The sequence below is a fragment of the Phalacrocorax aristotelis genome, chromosome 19, assembly GCF_949628215.1.
Source record: "Phalacrocorax aristotelis chromosome 19, bGulAri2.1, whole genome shotgun sequence".
Taxonomy (NCBI): domain Eukaryota; kingdom Metazoa; phylum Chordata; class Aves; order Suliformes; family Phalacrocoracidae; genus Phalacrocorax; species Phalacrocorax aristotelis.
In genome coordinates, this window is record NC_134294.1 from 3713710 (window position 1) to 3731514 (window position 17805).

At 48.8% G+C, this 17805-nt stretch overlaps 1 protein-coding gene across 3 annotated transcripts in view; it reads right to left on the reverse strand.

Moving 5' to 3' along the window:
* DISP3 (dispatched RND transporter family member 3) overlaps nucleotides 1–5397 on the reverse strand; it is a 45421-nt gene extending 40024 nt beyond the window's left edge. For 2 of the 3 annotated variants that reach the window (XM_075113849.1, XM_075113848.1), the window contains exon 1: nucleotides 5344–5397. The gene's annotated coding sequence lies outside the window, so the exon portion shown is untranslated. Of the gene's footprint in view, nucleotides 1–2644; nucleotides 2994–5343 lie in introns of those variants that run through there. The other variant, XM_075113850.1, reaches the window with a different exon arrangement.
* Nucleotides 5398–17805: the final 12408 nt, after the last annotated feature.

Sequence of the window (17805 nt, forward strand, 5' to 3'; positions counted from 1 at the left end):
TGCCAGACCAAAATGCACACATCCTATCACTCTCATGCTATACAGTTACATATACGTACACGCACATTGCAGCTACCCCCATGAACTCCTGCACAATACAGCTTGTTAAAAACACTCCTCGTTGACAGTTCAGAAGTGACAGATACAGAAGTGGTCAAAGTTCTGTAACTTAACCACTTTTTCTGTTGGCTTGACAAAGGCATTTGTGATGTTTAATTAATGAATGCTGGAAAAAGTAAAGGTCTTGGGAGGTGTGGCCAAGGACAAACTAGGTATTGAGAGAATTTTTAGCACCTAGCAAAGGCATTTTCCCCAAACACCTGAAAACTAACAGAGGTTTCACCAGTGTGAAATCCCTCATTTCTGTGCCCCCAAATTACATAGAGCCAGTCAGATATTGTCACCTTGATTCCCTGTAAGTGCCTTACTCCACTGTTGTAAAGAGACAGTGTGCACAGCAAGGGTATTTGTCAACATGTCAACAAAACCACTCGAATATAGCCAGTGAGGTAAATCTAGAGTGTCAGTGACTTCAGGTGGTGGAGTTTTTCCCAGCCCTGAGGATGAATTTGGCCCCGTACGTTGCAGAAACCGTATCACAACCTTCAGCACAGTGGGTGACTGCAATGATGCTGATGCTACTTCCCAAACACCAGTCTGGCTCTCACACATTATACTGTTACACATTGCTCTGGGCCACTTGTCCCTTAGCTTGTCCCCATGCATGTCTAGGTGAAATGGTCACAAATACTGATGGCTAGTTTCCCCTTGAATCACTTTTCTATTAGACAAGCATTCTCCCTCCCTAGTGGAGTACTTTCCCCATGGGAATACAGCAGGTATTCACAGGGGCAGCGGGAAGAAGGGGAGAACAGATCTTTTATCGTATTAAGCATTTCCATTCCAGCTTTGTTGTCTTTTTCACTAGCTCAGGTCTGTTTCATTCCAGGCTCCAAAGGGGTAAAGAGACTGGCTTGATGAGTCTAACCTCTGAAGATGCATCCAGTGTGCTAAAAGAAGTGTAGCTATTGAAACATCTCCCTTCAATACAGTTATTGTGTTGCTAGGTTTCCATCTAGACACACAGCCTAAAAGAGCAATCAAAGGAAGCTGATGCTGTGGATAATATCTTTATCAACGCTTCACAAGGTTGTTGGGGAGGAAGAGAGAAAAATATTGTCCCCAAGCAAAGTTTTACTGGCAAGAACAGAAAGCTAATTTCAAAAGCTCACCCAAATTTTCACGGGAAGATTGTTTTAAAAAATTGAGCTTTTAGGGCAGCAGATTTTATGCGTATGCACATGTGGCTTCGTGAGCACAAAGTCTGTTTGTTTATTCTGTCGTTTGAATTATAAAAGTACTTCTCTCCTAATACAAGTCCTCATCCCACTTAACTTGAGTCATGTCTTGCAGCCGCAGAAGGGGGCATGCATCAGCCTTGTTTTAAAGGAACTTATTTGCTTGCATATTACATTAAACCCTAACAGACTCAGCACAGCTGTCAAAATACTATCCTAATAATTGCATAAGCTAAGGTTGCTAACCAGCACGCCGCGGTGCCTGAGCGCAAAAGCGCAAGCGACACGGGATGCAGCAGCAAGGCAGACGCAAGGTCCTACGCGTGTCTGAGGGACCTGCCACTTCCACCCTACTCCCCCTGCCCGGGAGGTTTTCAGCTGTACTCAGCTCCCAGCAGCTCCCACCCTTCCCAAGCGCTTTCATATACCTGGGCAGTGGCAGCCAGCCCCACTCTTTTGCTTTGGTCATCACATCACCAAACAGTAAAGAACGTGAAAGAGTTCATTTTCTCCAGGACACAGGCTGCTTTGCTGGCACATCTTTGGAGTCCACCTGGAACAGGACTGGGCTGCAGTTGGGACCGTTGCTAAGCAATGTAATGCTGTTACTAAGTGACCCAGGATTTTTAGGCAGGAAAAGTCAATTTCTACAATTTCTACACAAGCCGGTATAAAACAGGAAGGTTACCTTACATGTGCCAGGTACATGATTCTCTTTACATCTTCTAGACAAACATCTGACACGAGCTGCTGTCAGAGATGAGGATCCTGCCTGGCTGAACCTGCTAACATCCCTGAGCATGGAGGATGCCTCTGCTGGCTCTCCTCCTCCTCCTCAGGGAGGCAGGCCAACCCTCCGTGAAGTCGGGGACACAAAGCTGCTCAGTTCTGGTGCCCAACTTTTCCCCCAGGAGAACGGCCCCGCTGCAGGCACAGCTCAATCAGCTTATTATAGAGGCAGCCTCCCCGGGAAACGCTCTCCTCCGTGCATATTCATGAACTCTCCAGAGCTTCCAGGGAGAGTTGGCTAAACACACAACCGAGGGATTTATCTGTTGTATTCGCAGCGAGAAAAAATAGGGGGGGGGAGGGGGGGGAGCTAGAGGGCTTGTTAAAAAAAGGAAAGTAACCAGCGGAGCGGGGTGAAAGGGAGCGATCGCAGGCTGTGCTCTCCTCTCACCACCGCGGGACCGGGAGCCCGACCTCCCCCTCCCCAGCCACCCCCGCAGGCAGAGCCGAGCGCCCGGGAGCTGGCGGCGGGCAGCGAGGAGCCGGTACGACGGCAGAGGGCTGTGTCCCCCCGACCCCCCTCCCGGGGCCGCTCCGCGCAGGGGCGCAGCACTCACCTCCGCCCGAGCGGGCGGCAGCAGCCGTGTGCTCGCCGCGATGCCGGGACACAGCCGGGTACCGCGGTATCGGATGCCCGCCCTGCAGCGCGCACCGCTCCGGGTCCCCCGCAGCCCCTCACCCGGGCCCTCCGCCGGGTGCCGGCGCGGCGAGGAGCCGCCACACGCCGCCTTTTAATGCCGCCTCACCGTGCGCCGCTGCCGACTGCTAGCACGGCCCGCCGGCCCCCGGGGGCGGCCGCCAGCCCCCGCCGCTGCGGTGCGGAGCGGAGCGGTGCGGAGCGGTGCGGAGCTCCGCGCCCGGGCGCGGCCGCTGCCCGTTGCCGCCGCCGCCCCGCCGGGCTGCGGGCGGCGCTGCGGCCGCACTATAAACCCTGCCCCGTGCGCGGCCCCCGCCCGCGCCGGCCCCCGGTGCGGCGGCGCCGGGAAGGCGGCCCCGGGGAGGGCGCCCCGGGGAGGCGGGGAGGCAGGCGGCCCCGGGGAGGGCGCCCCGGGGAGGCGGGGAGGCAGGCGGCCCCGGGGAGGGCGCCCCGGGGAGGCGGGGAGGCAGGCGGCCCCGGGGAGGGCGCCCCGGGGAGGCGGGGAGGCAGGCGGCCCCGGGGAGGGCGCCCCGGGGAGGCGGGGAGGCAGGCGGCCCCGGGGAGGGCGCCCCGGGGAGGCGGGGAGGCAGGCGGCCCCGGGGAGGCAGCCCCGCCGCGGGGCCCGGCCCCGAGGGCAAGGGCGGCCGCCTCCGCCGGTCGCGGCACGGGACGCTTAGGAACGGTCCCCGGTGCGGGCCCTCCCCGTGCGGGCCCTTAGCGGAGAGGGCAGGTTAGCGGAAGAGGCCGCCGGGGCTTCGGCTGCGCTTGGAGCCCTGCGGGGATGGGGGCCCGGCCCGGGGCTGCGCTGCCCACCCTCCGAGGGCGCCTTCGGTTTGCGGGGTGCCGCCCGGGGAGTGGGGGCAGTGCCCCGGGTGAGGGGCTCCGGACGGGGGGCTGGGAACCCGGCTCTGCCGGGGCAGGCACTGCTGACACCCCGGCACCGGGCACGTCTTGGAACAGAAACTTTTGCCAGTGCTGCAGGTCCGTCCCGTGTTAAGAGCCAGCGCTCTGGGAAGGACTCATCTGTTTTCCTTACTGGCACTCCCACCGCTAGGCAAATGGTCCAAAAGGAGACATCTATACTCATTCAGTGGCAGAGGTATGCAGCAACAATCCCTGAATTAAGTAGGAGTCGTTAAATGGGAGGTGGCAGGCTATTAACTAGGGTGGCAGAGAAAATCTGTTTTATATTCATGCTTGCCCCTTATGCAGCTAGGCCTTCTGCACGGCTGGCCATCCGCCTTGACCATGGGCCCTTGCTTTGCCTTTCAGGAGTCAGAAAGAGTCCTGACTATGATAAAGACATGCCTGAGTACAGGGGCTTTGCTTAGTGTTGACAGCAGTCTCTAATCACTGTGCTGGATACGGCGGTCTCACATTCATTTATCGTGCGCCCTTCTGTGCCCCACTCCAGTTTTGGAGGCAGGGAGAGAACAGCATTCCCCCCATCCTTGGCCTGCTTACTGGGGTGACCTGTTACTGCAACGTAGACTCCTGCAAGAGCAGGATTACGTCAGTAAATTGCTGAACAACTACATGATGGGAACGGCTTTTAATCAGGCTACATTACAGAGGTGACCTAAGCATGTTTTTCCCAATATTCTTGTTTAGTTGAGAGTTGATGGTGCCTAGGAGAAATATTGCCTGCTCCAGTTTTTAGATGGATTTGTCAAGTCAATAACAAATAGAAGGCAGCACAGTTAAATAGGCCCATCACCTGAGTCTGTCTCCAGGCAGGCGGCTGTGTCAGAGGCATTGCGCTCTTTCTGATGCATCACCCAAAGTGAATAGGAAGCCAGGCAGACAAAGTCAGACCATCATCTTCCTTGTGGGGCTCCAAGGAATGCAAATTTAATGAGGCTCCTGAAGTAAAATTGCACTCCACCAGCTTTGTGCATTTCTGCCAGTGATGGAGGTTTCTGCAGAGAAGGTGATGGTGAGGGGTTAGCAATTTTGTTGAAAACTGCAAGTGTACAGTAAAGGGAAAAATCGCTTTTTCTAACTTTGCCGGTGATGCGAGCGGAGCCCACGCTGATGTGAGGGACAGCGCTCAATCAATCACACAGCAGAGCCCAGCGAACTGCAGGGAGTTATCAGTCAGCGCAGCGTACGAGCACTCAGACAATAACACAGCTCTCCTCGGCAGCGTTTCCGACAGCCCTACAGGCACAGACAGGCACACACGTGGGAGCCCTCAGTCGGCCCCCTGCTCCCCTCTTCGCACAAGCATGCAGTGCACCGAGCCCTGCAATGCACGTACGGGCAAACAGACTCAAAGGGATGCTGACACCTGCTCACGGACGAACCGTGCCCATCTCCTCTCTGCACACAGAAGTATGTCAACTTGACAGCTTTAGCTCTTAAAACTTGTACATGGTTTTCCGACAGCATAAACACACGTGACGCCTCCCTTCACCACACGCACACCGCAGAGCTAACTAGCCCCAGCTGAACTAGAAGCTTCCCTTGCTATGTTAGCACCTATACTATACATCAAGAATATGCCTTTCCCTGTCAATACGGAGACGCTCAGACTGCCACGTTCATCTGTTAAATATCACTGCATGAACACACAGTGGTCTGCACTGCACTTGAAAAGCCCCATAATGGAAGACTCACCTGGATGGGAAGGGGTGACTGGGAGGTTGACAGTCCTGCTTTATGGCAACTTCTGTGATTCCAGTCTCTTTTCATTCTGCATTGGAAGGAAATAAACCATTTCAAATATTTGGGGATGGTGCATAGTGGAAATCTTCACACCTGGCTTAACATTGCCTTCCACGTGAGAGCATCAGCCTCTGACTGCTATCATTTCCCTCCCTCAGGCCTCACAGTGTTCAACAAAATAACATGTGTTGCCAAAATGAATAAATAGTTCATTACTAGTTTAAATCAGCAACTCTGAACATGTTTTACTCAGACACAGGTTAGAACTGTCTACATAAGCAGCAATATCCGTGCACGAAACACAAACTGTATCAAGCTGTACCTACGTTACTTGCACATACCCCTGCACAACAGTTTCAGTGCTTTATTGCAGACTCCACTAAAAATGCATCTACAAAGAATTAGCCTTATTTGTGGCCTTTATTAACCCCACACGTGCACAGGCAAACAGCTAGCACACAGACTGATGCGCTGCTCGCTGCTGTTGTCCTCATTAACCACGCAGGTACACAAACACACGTGTGACACCAAGAGACATTGGCACTGTACTGCAGCCTTCGTTAGCAGGCTGCATATTCACCAACGCCTGGCCACATGCAGAGGCACGCAGTCACAAGCAGGCAGGAAAAAGATTGCTACTGCACCTAAAGCCATTCCTGGCTAAAGGATGCCTTTGGAGTTGGGAAGCTGAAGGAAAACGTCTTCCCCTTTATTCATGCTCTCTAACCTTCCCACAGTCTCAGCACGATGGCTTCCATGCCAAAATCGGGTACCATCGGCCATTCTGCATGCTTATATTTATGGCTCCTCTTTGAAATTCTGACTGCTCATCTATGCAGAATAAAACTACCCAAGCAATCTTTCCTGTTCAGGTGCTCATTACTAAAGCGTTAAATAATGCCAGGCAGGCTCTCTGAGGCCTTGTAAATTTTATCTGGGGGACGTTCAACTTCCACAAGGTCTATTACTGCCTGATTGCCTGAAAGGCTTTCAAGTTTGTACCAGACAGCAAAGCCATACAGCAGAGAGGGCTGGGTAACAACTGAGCACTGAACTTCTGTTAAACACCATCGCTGGCTTGGGAGCCAGGCTCGGGAAGGTGGAATACATACATGTGAGTGCTGTTAGCTAGGGCTCAAATCAAGGCTGTTTGAATACACCAGTAAGCTTAATAAAGTGGAGAGAAAATAATGGAGAAACCCAGGAAGAAAGGGCAGCAGCCCCCAGAGCCAGAGAGGTTCTGTTCCGTCGGTTGCCAGCTAAGTGCCCCAGAAGAATCAGCAGGCACATCCAACACTCGTCAGCTCCTGGGGCAATCCCTAAAGGATACTGAGCTGCAGATAAAGCGTATTTTCAGAGGAAAAGAATGGGAAGTGGGGACAAAATGCTCTGTTTAGAAACATCCTTCAGCTTTTCTGAAGTTGTGTTCTTAGTTTCCTACTGTCTTCCTGTCAGAGAACTCAGACCTTTCCTTTTTGTCTTTCCTAACATCCTGCTTGATGGAACATCAAGGTGAGGGATATTTCCTGTCTGCCCACAAAACAAAGCCACATCACAAGCTATTTCTATGTGCCATGTATTTATAAACCTCATGTATTTATAAGCCCTGACCTGATCAAGCAAAACAGCTTCCAGTTACCACTGGCTCAGGCCTGAATTCAAACTGCCAGCCTGTTATTTCTTACTCAGGCAACACTAGTATTCAAAAATTATGTTAAACATTTCCCAGATGCAGAAACAATCCCTTCCCCAAAGAGCACAGAGGTGAAGGCACACAGCCAGCCAGCCCCCTCTTTTATTGGATAACATTCCTCATATATTTCATGAGAGCCAGATGGCACCATCTGAACAGCAGTGAGGCTGGAAGCCTTCAGCCACCTCGGCGAAAGGGAAGCGTGACCCAGCCCTGCGCGCGGAGCAGCTCAGCGCCGGGGCAGAGTGCGGCTGCGGGCCCACGCTGCCTGCGGGCAGCTGCCCCTGCTCGGGCACAGGGGCGCAGGGCAGCACGGCAGGGGCAGGCTTTTTTACATTCAGGCAACAGCGTAAATTTGCATGTGGAAACCGAAATCGCCACTGCTGACAGGTACAGTCCTACACTTCTGGGGACAGGCAGAGTTTGCCCGGTCATGAAGCTCTCTGCGAAAGGGAGGCCCATCTGCCGATTGCCTTGAGAAAAAGAAGCCTGTAAAGAGGGACAGAGCGTACCCTAAACCCCCGCTGCATGTGGGGCCTTTTCCTTGCAATGAAGTGAGTGAAGCTAATGGTTTTATGGAAGTTGGTTGTTCAAAAGGCCTTCACTGCACTGTTTAATGGAGTTTCACCGCCGTTCCCCAAGGGATCCCAGACTGCGTTAGTGTCCCCCAGCTCACGTCCTACCCAAACAAGCCTCTCACCCTGCCGTCTCCAGCCGGTATGTACGGAGCGTAGGAGCATCAGGCTGCCATGCCTCCTGCGCTCGCCTCTCCAATGGAGTCTTGAAGCCCCAGGATGTCATGAATATTCATGACATAAACATTAGCAGTAAGTATTGTGCAATTTGGACAAAAATATGATTTAGGCAAAAGAACTAGGAGAGAACAACTGAGAGAGAATCTTTACTCCTGAGCTCTGGGAAGTACTGAATAGCATTTTCCTGAGCTGTAACTGGTGGTTTTAAAATGCAAATCAGTCTTGGGTTTTCGAGAGACATTGTAAAAAAAAAAAAAAAAGACCCATGCAGCAAAGCTTTATTGTATTGTAATGAATGCGGGATTTGCAGAGCTGCTTCGTGCCAGTGAATGCACATTGGATGCAGGCCAGGGACTCAGGAAGCCCTGAGGCTTGTCCCCAGCTAGCTCTGCCACTGACTCACTATGCGACCTTGAACATGACATCCTTTCCTCTATTTCAGTGTTCTTATCAGAGAACATAGGGGAGGGGAAAGAGATGAGGCCACTTCTGTGCCTCCTGGGGAGGCTACACATGATAGGCCACTCTGAGGCAGAAGTCAGCAGAACGAATGCGGCAGCTGTCTCCCTGCAGGGACTGATGAACTGTGATAGTGTTGCCCTGTCCATAATGGTCTTCCTCTGGCAGATGTTGCTCAACCTATTCCTGTTCCACAGTTCATCTTTGGCCCTTGTGTCTCCCTTGTATTTTTCTATACAGCTGGTCCCCTCCTTGAGCCTCAGAGTCCGTAGAAAGCCCTCTGCAATTGTTACTCTCTTCTCTTTCACATCCACCTGTAGAGCATCTAATACCATTTTACCTGCCCTCTAGTAAAAGAACTGTCCCTAAGTAGACTCTACCACACAGATCACAGTAGGGGTTGAACAAAGAAGGGAAGATGTAATAAGTTAATTGTTACAATAGATAGATTTTCTTCAAATTATTCATGGTATAAACATAAGCAATAACAATCTATAAAGAGGCAGGATGGTCTGAGGCACATCGCAATCCAGAGGACCCCTCTATTCCTCTAGTGCCAGCCCCCAGGGATCCACTCTGGGATCCTGAATAAGTCACTCTGGGTTATCTCTGCCTTAGCTTTCTGCTAGCCTTCTGCTCCCTTCTGTACAGCATGGTGGTGGAAGAGGTTTGGGGTGTAATTTATTCATCCACTGTTGCTTCTTCTTACCAGCTGCTTTCACCACACTCAGACCCCAGTGTTAGTGAGCTCTGAAGGGTAAATTGGTGATTTCTAAACTTGCCCCTTCAGAGCTGCAGCCTCCTTCCACAGCCTGCACATACCTCCTCCCATCTCATCCAGCAATGCTCTTTCCCATGTACAGCTCTGAAGGAAGGCTGCTGAATTTAGTATTTAGAAACTAAGTTCACTCCACAAGGTCACGTCAAAGAGGCCAAAAATCACAGTCAGCTGGCACTAGCCTTCACTTATGACTCACCAGAGAGAATATTAACTGGTAAAGCAGAGGCAAAGAGTGCCATATTCCATTACCAGTCCCCTGAGCCCCCCCGACACCACGGAGGGAGAGCTGTTAACCGAGCTCTTCAACCGCATTTTCACTGACAGAAATGCCCTAGCAGCTGCCTGACCTTCATGTAGAAGTCTCAGGTCCTCTCAGCTGCCGTGTGTTACAGACAGAAATCACTCAGAGCCTTCTGTGTCCTGATGCATTTCAGAAATTATCTCTCTGATGAAGGCAAGATCCCAAAGGAGGAATACACCCCAAGGAGAAGCAATCACACTGGGTAAAAGTCAGGGCATTCCAATAATAAAAAGCCAAGATGTTCAAATACAGACGCCAAAAGGTAGGTTTTCAAATCCATATTTAAACCCGTAAGCATCAGACCTGAAACTCCCATTAACTGTAACAGAATTTGTGAGTGCTCAAAGCTTTTCAAACCTGGCCATTTTTTTCCAAATACATAAAGAGGAATAGGGCTTCTCAAAAAATGCACTACTGTACCAGCAGAAAATCTCAGCTCTTCACTGGAAACACAAATCTTTAAGAGGCGCTGTCTGGAACCAAAATATAAGTTTAAGCTGAAATGTTTGGGGTTTCAGATATTCCTTTCTGAAGTAATAAGAATAAAATATGCAAAGCATCCTTTCTTACTCCTTCCCCACCAGCTATGCAGTGGGGACAATCAGAAGGTTTTGCATATTGGCAGTAGCAGTATAAAAGTGCTTCTGAGAATCAGGTGGGAGAAATGCCTGCTCCAGGAAGCCAGGACAGAATAAGAATCAGAAGAAAAGGAGGAGGACAAGAAATCAAACTAAACCGTTCACATGCTGAAACAAAGGTGCACGCTCACTGCCACTTTGGAAACACCAGGAAATGTTAGTAATCTCTTCAGCTACTGGAGGACCAGGAGAGCTTGCAGAAGTGATTATGGGCCAGAAAATTACCAGAAAGCAAAGAATTCCTATAAAACAGAAGCCATTACCAGAAAGAAAAAAAAATCTAGCAACTTTCTATCTCAAAAAATTCCTAGAAAACAAAAAATTCCTAGGAAGGTTCTAGGTGAGAAATTCCTAGCAAGCAAAAGGATTCCTCAAAATCAAACCTTCCTCTCCTAGTGTAAATCACTGTGAACAATATGTGGGAAATGTTCCAGTGTGCACATAACAAACCCAGGGCACATTCTGGCCTAATGATTAATGCAAGAGAAGGTGTCATTCAAATTCCACACATTCATATCAGGTATTTTTCCTGTTAATGCTAATGTTACCATTGTGGAAAAAAAATTAAGTGTAGAGGGAAAGCATGGACCAAATTCATAGCTGCTATAAATCAATCCTGTTCCCTTTTAACCTCTGAAAGGTTGGCCAGTTCCTAGCAATGGAGCATATGACTCATTACCTGTCTATTCAAACACCCACGAACAGGGAGTTCTATATAGTATCCACTTGGCAAATAAATCTTTTGTCCCCCCTCTAAAATAGCACAAACAGAGTTATTTCAGCAATAGCTATTTATATATTGGGAAACTATGCAGCTAAATGTTCCTTTCATCTCCAGGTCCTTCCACCTAGCCAGGAAAATCATCCTGCCTTAGATTATGAAACAGAACAAAAGCCTGTGCTGTTTTCATACCCTGAGTGAACAGGGAGTGCAGTTGAAACCCTCCATCTATTCTCAGTGAAGCTTTCTATATTGTTTGTGCAGACATTTCCATCTAAGCATCAGCCTGCTTGAACTGTTGATGTGGGAGAAAGGATGTTCCACCCCACGGGTGAGGGAGCCAACGACTGGTCTGATTCTCTCTGAAAGAGCAAGGAAAGGGGCCACGTGTCTGTCTGAGCACCACAGCGCAGGCAGACAGATGTGGATTGCCTTTTGCCAAAGAAGGTGGCTTCAGGCTCTGACAGGCCAGCTCTGACTGTTGTGGTGGCTCCAGATCATTCACTAGAGCCCTTTGTACCCGTGTCAGTGGGTTTGTGTCCATACGGAAGGCTGTGAACTGTAGCCATGGCAGTGTGGGGACAGATCCAGCTGTGCTGCCTCCAGTGGTGATCTCCAGTGGAGGGCAGGGCATGTGGCTGTAGCTGGGAAGCAGAACCATCGCTGCAAAAGAGCCCCTGGTCTCTCAAAATGGAGGAAAGTGTCCCTTGGGAAGTGGGGCTGGAGAGATATCTTCTGCGGTTGCTTTTGGTGGCATGTCCCTATTTACCAACACAGTGATATTAGTATAAAGCAAGAAGGATAAAGAGGCAAGCAACAGACAAAACATAGCCATAGGAAAAAGCTAAACTGTACATAAACCAGACTGACGGATTGATAAAAGATTGTTAGGCAAGAAACAGCATGAAAGACAGGAAGGTGGAGAGAGATATTTAGAACTTAATACTTCTGTGATTTATTTGCATTAAGCTCAAGAAGTGTGTGTGGTTTGGGTTTTCTTGTTTGTTTTGCTTCCCAGACTTCCTCAGGTGCTGGAAGAGAACTGTTTTGTTGAAGTTGCAGTCATGGGATGTTTTGGAAATTCATATTCCCTGGGGAAAAATGAAGAGAGTTTCATAAAATTCTGGGAAAGTTCTGCAAGTTCTGAAACTCAAAAGAGAAAGAGTTACATGTGCAGTAGTCTGGATCTCCTCCCTGAGTGAAAGCCCAGCTTTGTCTCCTCAGAGCCAGGAGACCAGAAACTGTCAGCAGCCTTCTTACTGCGCTTTGCATGAGGACATTCTGCAAATTATGGAAATTTTGTCCATCCAGCCATCCTGAAACAGATGGCAAAGCAGTGAGAATGGCCAGAGCTGGTGGGTGCCGGGGATGTGTTTACTTTAATAAGGCCCAGAGATTAAAGTTCCACCAGTGCCCATCAGCAGTCTGTTACATTCATTCATTTATAATTATTTCCCATTTTTCCCTGCAGTTACATTTTAGAATTGTAGTTATTTGGATCTCTATAACAATACAATGTAGCTCACACGATCCTGTCCCAAAACAGGGCATCCAGGATCCCTCTCAGGATCCCCCTTCTAATCCAAGCCCAGCCATCAATCTGTGGGACGCTGAGCCCTGTCAGCCCACAGAGATAGGACTGTGGTCAGGCTGTCCCAAAAAGCAGGAAGGAAGGTGAAAAAGCAGAGGAATATGTGGGTGCAGGAAGGGTAACAGACAAAAGAGAAAGAGTGAAGGAGACAGATGACAGGATTAAAAATGGTACAACAGAAGAGGAAAACTACAGCATAGGACCAGTACCTATAATCTCTGCTGCAGAATTTGTGCAAGATGGATAGAGAAGTTACAGAGGAGGAACGTTCTTGTGTCTAGCATGAAACTCTAGGAAAAATTTTAATAGAAAGAAAAAGGAGAAAGTTAAAATAGGAATAGGAGACACAATGTCACTGACGTTGTGCAGTTAAAACCGCAGCAAGCTCAAGTACATGAATGCTGGAGAAACGGGAAGGGAGAGGTAGCTTGTTTGGTGGAGCTTGTTTGAACATCATAAAAAATCAGTTGCTTCCAGATGCAATGTGCTCCATGCTGCCTGCAAAATCTCGGCTCAGAGCACCATCTATTTCCTGGGCGCTCAGGCACCAGGGAGCTCCACTCTCCCAGGTGCTGTTTGCTTTTGATGAATGCTGCTGTGACAAGGGCATTAAACCCAGCGAAACAGAGCTTTATTAGACTCTGAAAACCAGGGTCCATCACTGCTCAGACTACTTATAAAACAGTCTGGCTTGAGAGTGATACCAGCTTTCCCCAGGGCCTGCAGGGAGGCATTGCTTATGCCAGCATGAGATCTCCCACATACTCCTTCCACACCTATCCCATGTCCTGCAACAGGGAGCAAACTGGGTAGCTGCCACATCCCCTTCCTACGATTGTTAGTGTTTCCTCCCAAGGAGGCTTGGTTTTAGTGGCAGGTTATCATGAAAGCCTCAAGTGGGCTTCAGGAAATTGCATACCACCGCTAGTCATCCAGTTTGCAGGAGATCCCTGTGGGCGGGACACAATGGAGTCTAATTATGTTTTTGACTTATGAGATTCAGATCCTCACAAGAAGGATCTATGTGTAAGCCAGGTCACAGGACAGGGATGTGGTTTAATCTGCTCTGTGCTTTACTAAAGCCACAGACTCATTATCGAGGTCCTGTTTCCAGGGAGCAGCAAGAAGGTAAGAGCCATCCCTCACTGTGACTCCAGAACTTGGCCAAAGGCTGACAGACAGAGTGTCACTGTCTCCTGCTGTGGCTGTGATTTATGACGACTCTTCATTGGTGTTTGAGCCAAGGATGGTGCCAGCCCAGCTGTGACCTTCTCTGCCCCTGAGCCTGGATCCCCAAACACTCCCTATCTCCAAGCATCTTTCACAGAGAATCTCACACTCTGCGCCTGTAATGAGTTGCACAGCACGATATGGAATTAGCCAAATCTAAGTTATTAATTGTCTACAACAATTAGCCAGGACGCCTGGGCCTTCAGGCACCTTGGTTATGTGTGGGAGCCAATTACAGGCTCATACATATTCATACCCCTTCATCCACAAATTGTGAGAGCTGCTTCCCCAGCTCTCTCTCCAACTCCTTTACTCTGACTTGCGTCCAGCCCACCCTGAGCCAGGAAGAAGACGTACTTTCCTTTCCTTCCACGTCTCACTGAAATCAAATATTTGCTGTGGCCATAATTGATGTAATGGAAATGCAGAACTAGCACATTTGACAGGGAAGAACAGGAATGGCCTGGCCAAACCTCGCTTATGCCTTACAGGAGGAGATGGAGATATCTTGCTGGACCCCTCTCTCTGCAGTCGCTTGCTCAATCTACATACCATGATACATCATCCGCCTGAGCTTCATGAGAGAGATTCTCCCAGTCAGCAACCACCCTAACCCCATCCAAGCCCACCCTTTCCAAAATACCATGCTCATGGTGTAGGTCAGTGTGGTCAGTGTACTGCCAGTGAACCTGATGGATTTAGACCAGTTTATACCCACGGAGGACCTTGACAATAAGTGCTGAGCGAGACATTGGGCTGCACCAGGTAAGTCACTTAATGCCTGCCTGTGTCTGACTCCCATGGGTAGGATAACGCCTCACTGCTGCCTGGGGATGCTCTGAGGTTACATCTATAGATATCCATGTGCTGTGCTCCTAGGAAAATGGCAACCCTGTGAATAAATCACTGAAAACTATGCTTGACCCCGGCAGGAGGTGAAACTTGTCCTGGGGAGTGCATGGGGCTGCAGGTGAGCTCCACGGGAGCCTTCTGAGTGCCTTCACCACAGTAGGCAGAGCCTAACTGAGCCCAGACACGTGAGTCTTGAGAATCTATTGATCCACCAGAGTGCCCATTTAATATCTCCCTCACAGCAGCTATCCAGGAGCTAAAATGTTAAATCCATAACCCACTCTCTAGATTTATTGTCCTGAAGGCCGTTATGAGTTTTGTGAGCTTTGGAGTGCAAAATAATGTTAGAAACACATGTTATTTATCAGACACACTAGAGTGACTCCTCCTCAGCCATCACTGCGGTGGAAATAAATCCCTGCTCTGTGTTTAGGAAACAAAGCTATTTCTGTCACATAGGAGACCAGCTGAAGCTTTTGAAAGAATCTGATTTTAATACTGCTAATGTTTGATTTTTGGTTTTGTGCACCCAAACAACTTTCTGAAGGGGCCCGATTGATTTTGCCTTTCCAGTCATTTTTAATCATCCTCTTCTCAGGCTGGTAAGAGGCTGGTCACAATTTTCAAAAGTGACTTGTGATTTGGGCTGCTTCACTTCCGTTACGGACACCTCCTCAGTAAAAATCAATAACAAATTAAATCACAGTAGGCAGTGTGACCAGTGAAAGAGTGGCTGTGGGCTGCCAGAGGGAAAGGGTCGGTATTTTTTTAAATTAGGGAGAAATTGAAAAAAGAATACTTTGTGGCTTCATCAGAAGTACCCGTGTTAAAAAGGTACTGGTGTACACAGAATGTGCCTTAGTGTCCTACATCATATTAACTTGTGATGAGGACACAGTATCGGCCACTGCTGGGAAGTGAAACACCTGTGTAGTACACTGCACAGCCTGGTTCTCCCCCATTACTCCTGATTTATGCCATCTAACACCATTAACCTGAAGAAGGTTCCTTCTGACTTAACACCAGTATGAGATCAAAAACAGATTCCTCATTCTGAGAAAGGGAAAAAGAAAGTGTAATGCAGTCTTCTGATCAAGCCTCCTACAAACGTTTTCCAGTTCCTCTGAGTCTGTGAGGAACAAACCTTTCTGCCTTACATTCACAAACCTGTGAGCTCCCCCAGGGCAGTGGGGGAGAGACCATATACAGATTTTAGGTCCCCCCCATGTGCTTTTCAGTGTTTGTTTTGTTTCCCTACGTACGCCCCTGAACAACAGCAGTGTGATTCAAATTGCCCACAGTAAGTTCTGGACTCTGATGATCTCAGTGTCTCAAGTTATTGGCTGGTTTTATACAAAGGCTCCTAGCATGTTGCAATCTATAGCTAGTAGATGCAAACATTTTCTCCCTCAACAACTTAATTTTAGCTCTTAGCTATCTGCTGCTTTCTTTCTTCCCCTTTGCCTCTGCCTAGTTCATAATTTTTCCCTTTTTACTGCAAGGATTTTGCCTGTTAGGGGAACTTTGCAGATGGGAAAACAAACAGATCAGTATTTGATGTTATGCTTTCTGTTTAGAAGTTTGATCCTCTTTATTCTTCTATTGCATCAATATTAACATGTTGATTCATAAGCAAAATAAAGAAAGTATATAAATATACTCTTTTTCTTCTTTTTGAATCATAAACCTCAAAGTTATGGTTCCCACAGCAACTGTAACTCAACCTCAATGTGCACATACATTAAAATCAGGGAAATTATCACCCAAGGCAGCAATTGAATATGCGTGAGGGAATCACGTTACTGACAGTGGAAGGCCTGCGAAAGGTTGAAATCCCAGAGATGTGATATATTTCAGGTCTGATTGTGACAAGATGTCACACACACACAAAAAAAAAAAGATCTCAGAGATCTTGATCTTTATGGACATAAATGGGCAGAACCATTTGACTGAGGTGGTGTTACCTTTGTTGTTGAACTCCGCTGGCCTCAGAGATGCTAAGGCACTCCAAGGGCAGGTAGTGCCACTGAGCATACACGCATACGCTTCTCCATTTTACTGAGCTGATGGGGTGACCCAGAACCGCGTAGAGTTGAACGGTTCAAACAGAAAGGCAGAAGGCCCCCAGGTCCCCCAGAACACGGCATGCACCATGTACCAGTCCACAAAGCTAGAAGAGTTGTTAGAGGATCTAGTGCATTCACACACGCAATATGTCATCCATCCAGCCTCTTCAAGCCTATAGGTCACCCTTCTTCTCAGCTGCTCTCTAGGATAGGCACAATTCTGAAATACAGCTTCTTAGAAATGATTGGAGCCCATGGGGATACAGATGAAAGGCTGGCGGCGTCTAGAGGCAAGAGGACTCAGCCCTCCAGCTCTTCCGTACTCTGGATGCCAAAGTAGCCAGTCACTGAAGGGAAATGTTTTAAGCAGAAGCTGCATCCCAGGGGACTCTGGCTAAGATATTCTAATTATTTGTACAATAAGATGAAAGAGCAACATGTTCCCATTTCATAAAGGCTTTAGCAAATAGAGTCCTCCAGGTGCTGATGCTCCTTTGTGAGGCCTGAGAGCTGAGAACTAATTAGTCCTAAATTATACCCCTGACAAAGACACAGCAAGGAAGCAGAAAAGCCATACACATGCCAAACCGCTACAGCGTCCTTTCAAATGGTAGATCAAATAGGCACCACCACTTCAGAGGGCCAAAGATGCCTTGAGCAACTGGCTGGTATTTACCTTAAACAGCAAGGAGAAAGGCAGAGGAGAGTAGGAGAAGAGAAACATAAAAAGGGATGGCAGGACTGGCTCTCCTCAATCCTCCCTGTGCTGTTCCCGTAGGAAAGGGGTTTACCTTTTGTTTAGGCCTTTGGGATCTGCACAATTGCTCTCAGCACCATTTGCTGTCATTTTCCATTGGATGTACTTTTAAACAGGTTTCACAGTCAGCTTTTTCAAATAAACATGAAGGCAGCAGCTTAGGAGAATACAGCTGGAGTTTGCAGAGCATGCCGTTTGAAGTGTCGCTTGATGCAGATTATGTGTGATCCTACAATTAAAGGCTGCATCACAGTCCAGCCCGGAAGGATTAACATAACTTTTGCTTTCATATTTCCTGACTGTGCTGGGTGCTCCTTTCACTCCTGCACAGCCTGTCCTAAGTCTCCCACCTGTGCTGCAAAGAGAAGACTCTCCTCTCACCCCCTTCCAAACCTTCAGAAGGGAAGAACCTACCAATAACCTGCCGCAGGGCAGAGAGGTATCCTGGCCAGTTAGTGGCATGCATAAAGCCAGTGCCAATCAAGGCAATGCCTGGGAGGAGACACAGGCATGATGCATTAGCCAAAGCAATTTCACACTGAGAGTCTCCTGCAACCAGTCCTCAGTGTT